The sequence below is a fragment of the Apteryx mantelli genome, chromosome 1, assembly GCF_036417845.1.
Source record: "Apteryx mantelli isolate bAptMan1 chromosome 1, bAptMan1.hap1, whole genome shotgun sequence".
NCBI lineage: Eukaryota > Metazoa > Chordata > Aves > Apterygiformes > Apterygidae > Apteryx > Apteryx mantelli.
The window spans coordinates 16,217,984-16,235,420 of NC_089978.1; positions in this window are offsets into that span (position 1 = coordinate 16,217,984).

The window sequence follows — 17,437 nt, forward strand, 5'->3', positions numbered from 1 at the left end:
CTTTTTCTTCAATACTTGCTACATTTTGCATCACTGTCCCAAAAGAATTGCCAAAATACAGTAGGCTGAATATATTAAATAGCACCTTGAGGACAGGAAGGAAATTCACTAGCAGAAAAAAGCAGAAATGCATTAGTGCATTAAGGCATCATGCACAAAAATAACTGCTGAAAACTAGAAGCTCATTGCCTGGAAGAGGAGGGATTTGGCATATTACTGAGTCACATTCTCACTAACTCACTAATATGCTATGATAGCACAGAAAACAAATGTGATTCTTGAGGATTTTGAGTGTTTTCAATATGAGCTGACATGTATGTGCGAGTGTACCAGCCACTGCTGTTATCTGGGATGAAAAATGAGTTTTGATCACAGCTGAAAATGAAAGCTGACGGGAAAGGGAATGGCAAGTCTTTCTTGGGACAGAAGGCTAGAAAGGATTCATTTGTTTAACGCAATTAAAAAAAGGCTGAGGGAACAAGTTATTGTTTTTATGAATATATCTTGGGAAGAAAAAACTAAGCTAAAAGGCAGTATTGACACGAGAAAGTATAAGCATAAATTCACTGAAAAGTAACTTTAAACTTCAAATCAAAAGAATGTTTCCGTTCATAAGATCAGTGAGCGTCTGGAATAACCTTCCATTTGGAATAATAGAGACCGAAAAAAAAAAAGGACATACACAATTTATGAGTTTAATGCTAATTTAACAGATATTGTCTGATATCACCTTCAGTAAGCAAAAGTGCCTTCATCTGACAAACAGTAGCGATAGGATTTCTTTTGTCCCTAGGGCAGTTTAAAAATAGACTTATGTTGTCCTTGGCCCTGCCAGCACATTATTTCCCTGGTTTCTTGTTTCCCTTCATAATATCTAATTTAGGACAATTGTGATATTTATTGTACCATTATATTTTAGGGAAGCACACCTGGGTTCTACTTTTACTGTACAGTTGGCTAAAAAAAACCCCACAAAACAAAAACCCCACTGTTTTGGTGATCCAGTTTACTTCCTAAACAAATAGACTAGCAAAACGGTAAAGGAGGGGCAAGCTAGGGGACCAGAAGGTGCAAAAAGCAGCCAGCAACTGGGGCTTCATTAGCTAACGTCACTCTCCAGGTGGCATGTTGTGAAAGTCTTCGTGGGTACTGCTTGCTTTTACTAGGAGTTTTCTCTGCTCCTCCACAAGGAGATGAATAAAGACAACAAACTTTCACCTTCACCTGCTGCTTCTCAGGTAATCAAAATGTCTGCACTGGCACTCAGAAAATTAACATAATTAATCTAACGTCAGAATGACTGTTCCCAAACGGCACTTGGCCTGAAAGTCACTGCTTCTGTTTCAGACCTGATAGAGGTCCTGGGTGAAAGCCTGTCTGTGTTTACTGACTGTGGTAATTGGTTTAATAAAAATATTACCTCTATCTACAGGCCTTGTATTTCTTAAAAATGTCTCTGGGAGAATTAAGAACTTGAAAGTAGCTAAAGTTAACAGAAATGCATTTATTTGTGACTACACAAAAAGACAGACAAGAATCAGCACTTAAAAAATGGCTAAAATAGTTTGCTGGTTCTCCTATCTGTCCCCCTTCCCCAAGCTGCAGCTGGCAACTCTTTGGCGGCATTCACCAGCTCCCTCCTGATATTGCTTGTCATTTACTATGACTTTATGACGTGCCTGCGTTTATCCATTTTAGTGTGGACAACCCAAGCCACAGAGACAATTTTGAACCCCAAATGCCTGCCTCTCATATAGCTGTGACTGAGAGACACTTGAGCAGTGTCACCAGCCCCTCGTTATCACATGGTCCTTCAGTGAACCTGTTTGTGCCATGCAGTGATCCAAGCAACACATCTGCACTCAAACAATGCTCTTCTCTTTTCTTCCACATTTTTGCAGGGTAATTTTTATTGAGATCAGCGCCCTGGTCCCTTTCACTGCACAGTCCCCCATTGGACTGCTGTTCTGCAAAGGAGGGAGAGCCCCAGGGCTGGGAAGCACAGCTGGGGTGGGACCGCCTGTGTTGGCATTGCTGCTAGCACAAATGTCCACAGACCGCTGCCAGGAGTCAGGACTGCGTACGCAGAGTGAACATAGCCCCACACCCATGTAGACAGGCTGCAAATCCCATATCCTCATACTGGGCTCTGAAAAATGCCTGCTGTGAAGAACGAGAGGGATAATACCTCCCTTACTTGTTTAATGCAAGCTGTCTCTGGCATCTGGTTCACCCCGTGCCTCTTTCTCAGTCACCTGTGTGCCATGTTTCATGCCTGCAGGATTCTTTGCTAAACAAATTAGCTCAGTCTCCCACAGAAGGCATAGCTATGCTGCCAGCTTCAACATCTACTGGGGGTTATGTCGTTAAAAACTCACTGTTGAGAAGACAACTTGTTCAACCCTAGACCATTGACTAGTTTAGAGTCAGACTACAAAATTATTCTTTAAAACCCAGGAAACTTGAAATGCTGAACATGAAGCAGAAGAGCCCTTCAGAATTTCTGTTCAAGGAATCAAACAAACATAGCAAGATGCTTTGTCCAGTCACTGTAAAATGACTTGCCCTCACTCAAACAAGTAGTCTGGTCTTGCTTACATGACTGATTTGCCAGTGAAACCATATTATTGTTTCTGCCTAGTGAGCCGTGTGACATTGATACGGTGAGTCAAACGTGAGGGACTCTGCAAAAATGTAACCCCTTCAATTGAATAACCTGTGAAACTTTCCATTTGTTCATCTAGATCTCTGGCATACGCTATTAGCTATAACTTACAATCAATGGCCTGTTTGAAGTGTTAAGCTGCACATCCAGGTAACTTGCCATAGGAGAAAGATTACACCACTGAGGCAGCATTCCCAGAAGACATCTTGTGTAAAACAGATATTAATCAACGTAATTCTGTCAGTTCCTTGAGGGCAGAAGACCATACTTCATCAGGTATTGCTCAAACCAATACTGGCCCGTGCGCATTCCCACCTGTGTACACAAGGGTGGCTCTTGCAGTTTCACAGAACTAGCCCTGACACAAACCAGCTGAGGAAATGGCCAGCTGCACATACAGACAAAAGAGGGGTGTTCTGATAATAAAATTTTCAGTGAATTTCAGTTTGTGAGAGACATTGTCCTTTTTTGCTTCCAGAGGAATGTTACTGTTTGCTGCAAGCTGTGCAGATTATTTGAAGGCTAAGAAAAAAGCTTCAAATCATCACATGAGACATAAGAAGAACAATGGGGAAACCAAATTAGATTTGTGGCTCATAAAATGCCACTGACCTTAAAATGCACATGCTTACTGTCACCTGGTTTTGCTGTCTCACTGTGCCTCTGTGCATCATTCTGTCAGCTAGAGGATGAGCTCTCTGAAGTGCCCATAGGCTATGCACTTTGTTCGCTTGGCAATAACTTCAGAATTATTGCCCAGCAATAATTTATAGTTGTCAAACACAATAACACAAGGAGCAATGAATGATAGTTGCGCAAGATCATTTTTAATTGTTGCTTTGCATTTCTGTGGCCTGTTGGCCAGTAAGCAAATATTTAATCTTAAAAATGCTTGTCTACTCCACCCATATCAAGGCAGAATGATGTGGATTATGGACTCCTAAAAATGCAGCACTGAAGCTGTGAAGAACCTAAATTATCCTTCTTTATACTCAACCTTACCTTTCTGCAATAGTGTTATGGAGGCAGGCATTGTTCAATAAAAGTTAACAAGACATGATTTATCACACTGAGTTACAGGTGACCTGTTCAGCTGGGTTCTGTTTCATCTTTGCTTGACTGTTTACTGCATGGAAATTATAAAACTACTTATACTTTTTTTAAGCTCTTCAAATAGTATTGTTTCAAAAATACTTAAAAGTTCTGAAGCCATTAACAAGTCAGTGAAATCTCAGGTCAAGATATGTTTCTAGATGATTAAAAACATGTCTTATTCTTTGGCTTCTGATTTGCTCTGGCTGGTTACTATACTTCACTGGTGATATAGCATGGTGGGTTTTTTTGTTTAAAAACAAAAATGGTTCAGTAGTCAAGCCATTGGGTGAGACCCATGAGAGCCAGTTCCTGCTTTGCCTAGATTTCCTCGGTAGCATGAAGTAAACCATAAAGAACCAGATAGAAGATGGACTGAGATAACTCATCAGAGTCTTGCTCCCACTGCAGATTTCAGACGCAAAGTTTGGACCCTCGTATCTCCACCCACTGGCATGGAGATATGCAAATAGAAAGTACCTTTTCTGTCAGAACAAACTTCCTGATCGTACTTGTTTCTGAGCAAATATGTGAAGCGGGGGGAGGATTATAGTGTCGTACCCTGGGTCAAATCATCTTGCAGAGCAGTTTGCTCGTCTGTATTTCATTGAGATCCTGTAAAGCACTCCTCAAGGGGCAAGGAACAAAAACAGTGCCATACCTACTTCCACAGATTGTTTAGAATTTGTTCAGGCTTGACCACTGATACCAAAACCAGTACTGGTTGATTATTCTTGCTTGGCTGCCTGTGGCTCTGATGTCAAGAATCAAGTCACTCTGTTGAATCTTCAGTTGATAAATTCATCTCTGTAAGGCATAAATTATGTAATGTTTATCTTTATCCAAAAAAGTTCTTAGACCACAGCTTAAATTTTTGAATCTCATATCAGTATTTAAAGGTAAGGGGATGTACATCAGTGAGGTGTAAGGCATTGTATAAGGAACAATTATATCATTTCTGAGCCCCATCCACACACAAATCCACACTTAACAGTTTTTTTCATTCATTAAAACAGCAAAAATTGCCAATTTTCCTGTAGTATTATTTTAAGCCTTTCAAATTCCTAACTGAAGTTTGCAGTCATGAGAAAAGTCATGCCTCACAACCCACTTTTGTGATTTTAAGTACCATACTGCTGTTTTTGTCAGTCTAACTTCTGAGAGCTTCCTAAGTGTCTTTTATTGTAGCTGATCTGTGTATTTTTTCTGATTTCCAGAAACCATGTCAAGCTGACCTAATCAAGTATGAAGCTGGATTCTTTGCAATAGCACTCTGTTAAGAAGATGTACTAAAATTTTCAAAAGATAGGGTTACAACCTCTTCTGCCCTCAAATAAATTAAAGTGCTTTTTAACATATATGCAGTGCCCCATGCTTTTGGGGTAGATCACTATACAATATGTGCTCCTCCTGTCTATCCTTCTGTCCACTTTTATCTCCATTATCACAGTAACTGAGTTCTTCACAAGTACTGAAGAATGTATTGTTCCTCAGAACACTGTGTGGCTTTGAAGTATTAACATCATTATGTCTGTGGGGAATGAATGGACAAGAGAGATTAAGGGCTAAATCCTTAAGGTACTTAAGACTTGCAACACTGAGATGAACAACGCGTAGGGGTGTTGAATCCAGCGTATTTTCCTCTCCAGTCAGTTGTCCATGGGGAGAATGAGGAGCCTGTGGAACTGATCCTAAAAAGTCTCTGAAGCTATCCAGGATTTAAAAACAGAAGGAGGAGGCGGAACTTTAGGGCCCCCGAGGGGGTCTGCTGCTTCAGATTCTCAGCTGTGAATCCCTCCCTAAAAATGAAGGAAGTCTGTGTCAGCTACATGAACAACTCATATCCAGGTGCAAGTTCCCACTCTGGTCAGTATCTATACTTGGTGGGACAAAAATAATATAAATGATTAGGAGACCTTTATCTCAAATACCTGAAAAATTAGACTGTGCTTTATGGAGGGTGGAAACCTGGGTTTAAACTTCCTGATCAGACAGAGCAGGGATCTGAGCCAGGTTTCCTACATACCACAGGTCTACCTTAGTTACAAGAAGACCCTTGCTTTACCTCCAGTGCTTGCTATGCAAGGGATATACTAGACCTTCTGCTTCTTAGGATTTTCAGTTAAGTATTTCTAAAACTCATAGTAGCTCATTGGCTGTAGGACTCCATCAGTGGCACAGTGGCTTTGTATAATCTTAGCTATGTGGGATGCTCAGATACCTAAGGGGTTAGGGGACTAACCCACAAGTGCTTCCTGAGATTATCAGTGGCTTCTGGACTGTGGCTAAAAGAAATATCAGATGCTCCCTTGTCTACTGCTTATCAACTCACTTCCAAGTTATAATGGAAATCTGTGGGAAGGTAAGATGCAGGAACTGAACCAAGTCCTGCCTTAAGCCTGAGCACATCTATCTAATGATCAGTGCCAGCAGAGATCGTAAATTGGAGAATTCATTTTCCTTGAACTTCTGATAATCTTTTCCAGTCTTAACTGGAGTCCCTCTCTAGTAGAACAGGGACTATACAATTAAGGTTCTCCTAGGAAATGCAGTCTTTTTTTTTTCATCACTACATAACAGAGCATGGGCTAATGAAATAGCTTTTGAATTATTTTTTCTTTCTAGATAGCCAAGTAGTTTTCATTGATGCCAAGGATTTAATGGGGAAAGAACCCAAAATCCAAGAGATGTAATTGCATGGCATGTCTGAACTTAGACTAAGGAGAACAACCAGAGAAATAGGATACTTAGTTCTAGAATTGGTGACCAGAGAATTGATCAGAGAACTACCAAAACAAAAATGATAAACAAGGTGTATGGAAGCACCAGCTGCTTGCTCACTCTCTTCTAGTATTTCACAACACACAGACTAATGATATGCCTTCAGCAAGAAATGTTCCCTTTACAATATTGCACAATTTACAGTGGCCCTTTTGCTGAGATGCATTATTGATGTAACTGGCAAAAAAGTGTAATTAGAAAATGAGAGAGGATAGAGAGAGGGTACTTTTGGAAACAGTGCTTACAACATTTGTGATACTCAGAGAAAAAAATCTACTAAAGTTGCTGCTTTTTTCTTTTATCCAAAGTACACAGGCTGTATGTTTAATAAATCTGCTTTCAAACTAAATAATTCATGCAGTCTTCCTTAATCAGACAACTAGCTAAATATGCCTCCTTAAAACATTCACCAAAAAATTGAGTTTGATACATATCATTTCCCCAGGAAAAAGTTATTCAAAAAGAGACCATGGGAATCTGCTTGGTTTTCCTCAGCTGTGTGGCAGTGACCTTTTAAACGAGTCAGAAACAGCAGCAGAAGCAGCAACAGCAGCACTGAATATTCCTGACTAACTTCACATGTATGTGCAAAGTTGCACAAGAAGCTTCAGGTCTGCCAGTCATCTTTTGACTGCTTGATCCAACGGTTTTAATCTTACTTTAACAACAACTTTAGAGTCCAAATAGGACAGTTAGAGCACATGGCTGTAATGAGAGCAGAGCATCCAGCTGTGCTCAGGGCATTCAGGCAGGACCCGGGCAGCCCCACCAGCCATTTCTCCAGGCGCTCCAGCACAAGCACACAACCTCATTTTGGTCCCTGACTCTCTTGGGAAAGAATACAAGGTAGGCAGCTCAATGTGTTTGTGGGACTGATCCTCTAACGATTCTTTCAGTGCATGCATTTTCAGCACAGAGTAGCACAGTGTGGTCTGCTGCTAAACCTACCACTGTTAAAGTTTTCTCCTGTGCTTTTGGCCAGACGAAGCAGGACTGGGTGTGATAACAGAATATGTGATCAGTAAATAGCACAGAATGCAGGGTTTCTGGTATTACTGCAGGCCAGGATACTAACATGAAATTACCTCTAAAATCTTGTCTTTTTTTTTTCTTTTTTCCCCACAGTGAGGCTTTATGAGCCTATGAGCATTACAAGCTTCATTTATCTTCAACTTTCTCATTCATTTAGCTGATTTCAGACACCCGTGAAGTGACACATCATAAACAGAAGCAATAATTTCTTTAATTTCTTTCCAAAATGAAAGTAAAAACAAATAGTAAAAATAATGATGATTCCTGCATGCCTTACAAGGTTTACTTTTGCCAGCTTGCCTGCCATTTTAAGAGGGACAGGGCCTATTTTCACCCTATTCCTTTTGCCTCTTCTCAGGCCCCATGGGAATACTGTAGAACAAAACAGAAGGTTTCATCTGCAAGAAATCAGAAGAAATATTTGTTTCTTTTATCTGACTTCATGTAGTGAAAAAGGCTGCAATGAAACTTGTAAGTTTCTTCCATGTAAAGAGGAAGTTTAATTGATCATAAACTTGAGCAAGTTAAATAATGGTTGCTGCTGTTAGGTTAGGACACCACCTGCTACCAGTAATATCAGAATTATGAACGAATCTGGACATTCTCAAGGATGCTGCTAAATATGCACTCATTCTGGAGTCTAAGTTTCTTAAAGACGAAGCACAGAAAAACCTAGTTATCGTCTACTTATAACCCTAAAGGCAAAACACCATATCCACTCCTTAAAGAATTGCACACTTTTTTTTGCCGCACACAAGTCCAGCAGTTTTTCCAGTTACTTTGAAAAGATGTCAGCTAAGGGAAGAATGAGCATAGAAACACAGCTATCCGTGTCAATTTTCCTCATCTGTAAATTATACAACATTTACGTGAGAATAGACATTTACAGCTGTATTCATGACATTTCATTACCTGATAGTTCTCACATATGTTTCTGAGCAGTAAAGCATGACAGTGTTATGACCACTCTCAGTTCCCAGCCAATTCCAAGTATCATACTTTTCCTATTTACTCTCTCCTCTATTTTTATTTAACAGTGCTTCAGCTGGTATCAGTCATGACCATTTTGGCCAGCTGGTTTGTTTCTAAGATAATTAAATTAACCCCTCAACTCAAAGATTATTATCATATTTGGCTGGAGGAATTACTAATCAAGCCCCTTAAATGAATTGTTTATTAACAGCTAGGACATGTTACATCCAGAACCTATTACTTGTAATAGCTATGCAAAATTTGCACATCAGCACGATCATTTACCAAAACATTCATCTTTTTCAAAAAGGGAGACAGTTAAAGCTGAGTTGCTTAGAATACATAGAAAATAAGTGGAGAAAACACATATAACACAGTGCTAACATCTAGCTAATAGATAAGACCATGCAAAGTCCATACCAAAAGTGACATACAAATCTCTGGAGAAACCCTGCCAAACCAGCAAACTAAAGCAGAGAGGCCACAGAGACAAGTGTCAGGCTTCCACACTGGTAATATAACTACTTCCTGTCACAAGGAAACATGAACATCCTGAAGGACTTTCAACTCCGAGAGACTGCTGTAAGCTACAGCTGGAAAAATGTAAATATTCAAACAGCATAAATCTATTACAGATCATCTGTGCAACCACAATAACAGAAAGAGTGAACTATCTTAGAAGATTACTTTTGTGTTTTTTTTTCCTCCAAAATAAGAGAGAATGTGAGGAAAACACTTCCTCATATCATCAGAATGATAACAAACATTTTCAAGAAGAGTGAAGAAAACCAATGCATGATCCTTGGAGAAAGACAAAAAGACAATTCTTACATAGATTACTATCTGCTGCCAAATCAGGAGTCCTCAAAGATAGGTGACAAAAATCCAGATTTGCTGCTAAGATTTTTCCTCAGCAAATATATCAATATGCTATATTTAGCTCTTCTTGAGGGACATGATGGCTTTAATCACCTTTTTATTTTCTGTAGTAATACTCATATAGACCATTCTGTCAGTAAACTGTTGGGAATTATAAAGAGTTAACCATACTAGAACTATAACAACTTAATAGGACTTCAGGACTAAATTCAGGACACGCAGAAGGGCAAAGCAGCTTAAAGAGCTGGTGTAAGAGACAAATGTCTTGTGCTAGTTCACTTCAAGTCAAGTTGAACTGTGGGCATAGAGAAGTAGTGTAGAAACTGGTGGAATAATGTTTCTAAATTTAGCATCAAGGAGAGCCTAGACTATACTGAAGAAGATCATGAAATGTATTTTAGCAAAAAAGCAGCTCAGTGATAGAGAACTCCACAGAGATGGAGTGATGCATGCACCAGCCTATACGACTCACTGCAAAGAGTCACTGTCACTCACTGACATCCATGTCACTGTAAAATATAGCCCCTGCATTGCAGGAAACCCGCAAAGACCACAGAAGATGAGATGGGAGGATACTACACTCCACTAGGACAGATATAAAGAAAGCTCACTTAAGCAACTTCTGGTGAGGAAAATGTTGAACATTGATATCACTGTTTCCTTTTGGGAGAGGGCATTTCAGCATTATTACTTCATCAGCAAACCATACTGTATGCTACGTTCCCTGACAGTAAAAGAGACAAGGTTTTACATTTTGTCAGTTGCTGGCTGCACATGAAAACCATCTGTCCTAGAAAACACAGGAAGATAGAGAAGACAACAGAGGCGGAGTATAAAGTTAATTTGCAGCTCCAGTAAGTGTCACACCTGGGAAATCTCCAGCAGTCCTTCTTGTGGTCACCCACCCCACCTGGAGGAAGGCTTGGTGGCAGCAGGCAGCGGTCCTCCACAAAAGCCCTGCTGTCCTTCCTCCTTCGCTTGGGCACTGCATACTCTAATCCAGACATGAGTCTGCATTGCCATTACTGTCAGTATGAATTTCACAGGTGGGTTTAGCCCTGCTCCCGGCGCTGCTGAAAGAGAAGCAGAGAGCTGACCTACCAACATGGACTGATCTGGCAACTTTAGGCACCTGAAGCTCAGGCAGCAGCTGAGCAAGTATTTATGATGACAGTTTTGGATTTAGGCGTTCATACTTCATCTTAATCCTGTTTCTAGTATCTAAGTGTCTTAGGACTTTTATGACAGGCTAAGAAAGGGATCTACAGAGGAACAAACTCTTTCAGGAAAGTGAATGGATCTAGGTCTGTCTGACTAATGATAAAGGCTCAGCTGGAGGGCCACAATAAATGTTACGAGTTGGCCACTTCATTTCTATTGCGCTACTGATTCTTGTCTGCAAATGTGTATTGAAACTGCACTGTAAAGAGCAACCTTGAAAGAATTCAAAATCTGTGATGCATTTCTGCAACAGGAAGCTTTTCACATGAAACATTGCAAATTAACTGTTCAGTGGCCCCAAAAGCAGGCAGGGTGCAATGTGATGTCTGCTGCAACAGAAACTGAAGGAAATAGAAGCTGGTCTTTTTGATTTGCTCATCTAAATAACTAGAATTGCCCTAAAATTGCCCTAAAATAGCTAGAATTGAAACACATGGGTAGGACAACAGCGAAACCTCACACTTTTGTTTATTTATATATTTAGCAATAGTCTGACCTTCTTGCTCCAATCAGGATGGAATTCATCATAAAAAAATCCCTCTAATTTCAGTGAAACTACTCCATGTGTAAATAACCACATGTCAATGAGATAAGGGGTTCACAGTCTAGCCTTGGACCACAGTCAGTCTCCCCAGGAATTTGTGTGCGTTTCCAGCACAGCAAGAAAGGCAGGAAAACATTCTCTTTAAAAACAGGATGAACTTGTGAAAACTCAAGCACCGGGTGTCAGCATTCGAAACCATGCAAAATCTTTATATCGATGTGTGCAAACTGCTGCTGTCCCTTTAACTTTGCACCAAATAATTCACTCATCTCAAATGCTGGAATAGGAGTGTGGCCAACAACAGATCTTCCTTCAGATTGCTCGAACAACAGTGGCTTGCTCCAGCCTTGTAAGGGAACAGAGGAGTTCCTTGGGCAAGCGGGATGGAGTGTCATAAGACCTCTCACAAAACCTGATTTATATACAGCAAGCTGTGAGTCTGACAACATGAAGAACAGCAGGCCTCAGCTGAAGTCAGGCGTGTTACACCAAGGAAGAGCTTTGCCCAGAGTCAAAAGGTCCTCAGACATAAACTCTGTAAAAAAGCAGAACATTCGATTCAGACAGTCCTTTCCCAGAGTTGGCTGGGATTGCAGACATGTTGGAAGGCAGACTGAATACAAAACAATGTGGACAAATTGGAGAAATGATCTGGGGAAAACCCCAAATAGAAGATAATTTAATGAAGATATGAGCAGAAATCTGCTTTTATCTGCAGATTCAAGCTGGGAAGTAGGTAGGAATTCTGCAAAAATGATACAGAAGTTACAGTAGCTCAGGAATGAAATGAAAGTCAACTGTGTCATGCTCTTATGAACAAGATGAAGATAAGCTGAAGGTCATCTTGTAAGAAAAAAACAGATTACAAAACAGAAAAAAGAAAAATCTGCTCATAGGGACAGTAAAGCATTAGTAGAAACTGAGAGGCTGTGGAGTCACCAGCATCTGAGATCTTTAAAACAGACAAAGATATCCATAAAGTTGATCCTGTGTTGGTATGAGGAGTGGACTTTTGAGTTCTATTTCAGGCTTATGAGTACGCAGGTTTCTGAAAGAGCAGGCTGACTCCCAGCTGCTTTTGTTGACACATCAATGGAGATTTTAAAATAGGTTCAAGTCCTTTTCTGTCAGAAAGCACTATTTTAAAGCAAAGCTGACCAGCACATAACAAATGGGTGAGAGCCTGACCCCACCAAAGCAGTTTTGCAGTTCAGACGTTTTACCAGTCATATTCCTACCGAGCTCTGCGGGAACTTATGCATGCCCTGATAGATTTTACAAAAAAAGGTAATGCTTATATTCATCTAGATAGAGGTAATAGCTGGTAAAGACCCTAACTGAAATCTAGGGTACTGAAAAATAACGTTTCACTTTAAAGACTGACTTTTCAAATCTTCTCCTGTAAAGCCCAAAGGAAATATATGAACAGAAAACAAATTACAGGCAGAAAAACAAACCTCCCTCACTCCAGCTTGAGTTATTTGACCAGGTCTTGACAAGAATTGCTAGTGCAGCTGCCAACTATTTCCTCATTCTAGCCCCAGCAAATAGCTTGGAGGACCAAAGATTAACAGAAAGGAAAAAACATTAAAGAAGCCTTTTCAGACAGATCAATGACTTGTAACAATGTTGCACTTCATAATTATTACTAATTATGTAGTTGTTGCTTGTGTTACACCTGCCCTATAGACTTCCACTTGTGATAGACATGTGAAAACACAAAATAAAACCTTCATTGAAGAATTTATAAGCTAAAGAGACAAGGACAGGATAGAAGAAGAAACTGCTTTCTCTCTCTTAGTGACAAGAACAGGCACAGAAACATTAAGTCTCTGCAATTTTCCACGTGAAACACTACTAGTCAAATGTTTACAGTATGGATGGGGTCCACGGTGGTAACTTCATGTTGAGTTGATTGCAACATCAAGGCGTTCACTTTTTGTGTAAGATACAACCACACCTACACCTACAGGTACACAAATTTAATTTTATCCTGCCTAGTTTGGAGACTGCTAATAGCACAGCTATAACAAGTGGTATGGCCTGTAAAGCCCACCTGCAGAAGTATTCAGGGAATTAGTCTATGCTGATGTCTGTGGCAACCCACCTGCCTTGAAATCTGTGTCTACATCAGCCACATTAGCCCTAAACCCTAAGCCTGTGCTGCACCAGCTCCTCTGTGATGTAGATGTGGTCTAACATGACATGGGAAGCCTGTGCCAGCACTGGAACCAAACCCAGCTTTCTCTCCTCCACATCTTGTGGTGCAATCACAAGAGCATCTCTGCCTTTTTTATTTTTGACTTTGTTGTCTCGTTAAATTATCTGTACTTTGAAAGAAATAAGGAATATAAAATATGCTTGTTGGGCAATTTAAAAGGACCTTAAACAGCTAAAGAACTGAAATGTTCTATTTTCATTACAAATATAACCAGAACCCTTTCTTCTTCTTCTATTTTGAAAATAAGATTTTTGAAAATATTTCCATAAAAAAAATTAGAGGTACTTTAATCAATAAATAAATTTTTTACCCTGTGCTAGGAGGATTTAACTCCCTGCATGTTTTTGAACAGGATTTCCCTAAACACTTGCAACTTTGAGGGTCATTTACAGAATTTTGTTGGGCATGGCAAAGTGATGCCATTGATTTCAGTGGGATCTGCCTGGGGAAAGCGTTTTAAAACATTTTAACAAATCACAGGATCTGAGCATCAGACCAGAAGAAAGTTTCAATATTCAGTATTCAATATTCAGTTGCAATATACTCCATTTGTATTAAAGTGAGCTCAAAATGTCACCTATTTAGTATCCAAAACATAGAAGCTGTGTCTGTTTTTGAAAAGTTAATGACAGTTTTTCTGACAGCTTCTACTGTTTCATATCCTGTGGTTGCAACAATTTTTAATAATATCTTCATCCAGGAAAAAATTATGACTTATTTTGACTCAGGAGGGATCTTGGAATTTGGCCCTGGATTTGTGATTTATAGTGATGGACTGAAAAAAAGTGCCAGATTCCTGTGAGCCAAATGTCTTGGTGACATTTCAGGTCTAAAAAGCAGATACATTTTGCCAAACCCTTGACTTACAGGAGATTGCACCCTGATTCATACTAAAATGGAAAATGCATTCTTTTCCTGGGTTTGGAATTACTGTAAACCAGAAAAAAAAGTAGATTTTAGATATGGAAAGAAAAGATTTTATTTTAATGAAAGAGAGAGAGAGAGAGAGAGAGAAGAAGCCTTCACTCTCCCATTTCAGTCTACTTTATCCACTTTCAGGATCAAATCACCCTGAGTGCTTCTGGAGCATTGGTAGCTTGTCTTTCCAACCCCAGCTTGTCATTTTGATGCTCTCTGAGGTCAAACCCCAGGAAGTTTATGTAAAAGTGTGGTAAATCACCATATAGTGAATAATAATAAGATAAGGATATTAGAAAATGTGAATGAACACTATGAGATTATTAGCGAGAATAAATGGTATTAAGTTTTAGGATAAGCAAAGGTAGGACTATGATATGTCTTTTTTTTCCCCTGAACTTATACCATTTTTTTGCCCTTATATCCTGCCCAGAGCAAGAAAGTTTGGTGTGTCCAGGCATTTGAAATCCAGGGCCAGACTGGAGGCTCCTGTGGAGGTAGGGACTTGGGTCAGGGTCTTGAAGGAAGTTGCTGGAACTTGAGTGGGAGAAATGTTGGTGAAGGGCAGAGCTGGATGTGTTGGAGATTTGTGTGGAAGGGGTTACAAAGGCAGTTTAGGAACCAAAATTGGGCAAGTGATGGTACAAAGACAAGAGTTACGAGGTGGGAGGGGGTTTGAAGACGAGGCATGGGATGTAGGTCCTCCAGGTGGGGAAATGTATGGGGTTTGAGAGCAGCACATGGGAGGGGACTGGAGCTCTGGGGCAGACAGTGTTGGGTGGCATGCCACAGACTTCTCTAACTGGGGTTCCGTTCGGAGGTAAGGACACACACAGACCCCTTCCCAACCCATCCCCCAGTGGTCTTTTTGTTGCTAGAAATATGGTTGCCATACAAACACTAATTATGGTAGAGTTTACTACTCTTCCGTTCAAAAGTAGAAAGCTATCTTTTCTGCCCTAATGAGGATGGCCTTCCAGTACCCCTTATTTTGCTCGTCACACAGCACTGACACTAAACACATACAAGTAGGCTCTATCTCTGAGTTAAAAGAGTAGAGAGGCTGTAGCGTTGTTATTTATAGTTGGGGGTTTGTTTTTTCTGAATGAGCATTGGTGTTGTTCAGAACATACAGTAATGAGTAATTCATGCCTTGTTCTACCTGATACCCATTGAAGAAGGTTTTTATTCCAAAACTCAATCAGAGGAACTTTGATCTGATTTTTTTGGTGGGAGCACAAATCCTTTATCACATTTCCATTGGACACAAACCCCTTTCCTTATGACTTGGAAAGCAGCTGCGCAGACCCTTCGGACAACATTATTGTCTACACATCTTCCACAAATAACCTAGTTGAAAAAGCAGTTTCTGACCATAGAAAGGGAATTGTATTTACTTCATTCTTCTGAGTCCTCTTTAGTTTCTATATAATTTCACCAAACTTCTTGTCTGCAGCTAGATACAAAAATTCTGGGGAATAATATAACCTATTGTGGAAAATCCACAAAGTTTGCCAAAAGGCCACCTGCTTGGGTGAAGAATTTTCACTAAAACTGAAAAGTCCTTGTTCCTTCTTTTCTGAACTGCAGTGTGCAAGCTGCACACTGGTTTTGTTGAAAATTACATATTAAAAAAAGTATTAAAATGTAATACAGCAATAAATTACTGTGACATTTTCAAGTAACCAGTGGTTTTAGTTTAGCTTCTAGGAGGCATGGGGAACTTGCTTTCAAATTTACTCACACCACTGCTTAGACTGTCAAGGCTTAAGAGCAAGGGAAGGAAGCATGTAGGCACAAGGCCACGTCAGCTAATCACTTTCTGCAGAATAAAACTCGGAGACTGAATTCAACCCTTATGACCCTGCTAGGATTGGAGTCATGCCAGCCCCAAAAGAAGAAACTAGACATGAGATTATAAACACAAGTCACAAGGATAAGGAACCCTAAAATGAGAGTTCATATTTACAAGTGAGGCAATGGTCCGTTAACTAGCAGATGTGGAATTCTGGGGAAGAGAAATGTAAAAATACAGTGTGTCAGTGCTGCAGTTTTCAGCATTTGGTATTGAAGCAAGAACAAAAGTAGTATACCCAGGCCAAAATTCGGCAATCTGCTCAAGGGTGTGCCACTGCCGTAGGCTGGTTGCTGTGATGCTTCAAAAAGGCGGGGGTGGGGGGACAGTTGTCTGTAATGTCTTACTTTTTGTGAGTAAAAACATGACGACAGAGCAGCCTTTAGACTGTTCTAAAATGATCCTGGGAGTCATTAAAATAGGTCCATCATAGGAGATCAAAACCAAAGGTGCTTAGGGATATATTCCTGCATGTGTCTGTGGGTGCAGTCACAGTAAAATCAGAGCAGGTGGGAATCATGCTCAGGAGGAGCAGATGCTGGTGTGTCCAGAGCTAGAGTGAGCGCGGCAACCGGTTCCTTATGCTCTCTCTTGGCCTGGAAATGCAGATGAGTTGGCTGCCTGTAGCAAAGGCTGGGGCCGAGTCCTGCCCTTGGGCTAGATTTGGGCTCCAGACCTGCGGGTTGAGATTCCACCCTCCATTTTCCATGCTCACACCAGCTCGAGAGAGCCCATTTACTCAGGGGCATCCATGAGAAACCCGCAATTCTATCCTTTTTGTGTGAGAAAAAACAGCACAAGATTTATGTTGGGTTTTGTGCTACAAAACTGGCTGGCTGTTTGAATTGGGCAATATTTGCATTGATGAAGAAATAATGAATGAAAGCAGAGAGCATAGAGGCCTTTCTTATTTTTGCAAAATCTGAATAAATCTAGTATACCTTCAGGGAGGGAGGAAGGAAGGAAAGAAGGAAGGAAGGAAGGAAAAGAAGCATATTTCATATTTACCTATAGCTTATGAAAGCTGACTCATGGTAATTAAAATACAATAAAATCCAAATCAGTTGACCTTCTACTGTAAATCCAGTGTGTTCTTCATTTCCCTGTCTCTTGATTCCTGCATCCAGAACTAGCTCCATCAGACTCCCACCTCCACCTAACTATTCCAAAATTCACACCAAACTTTGATAAACAATATTTACTGCAAAATTTTGGCACAAGATAGGAAACAAGAGGAAAGGATTTCAGAACCATGTG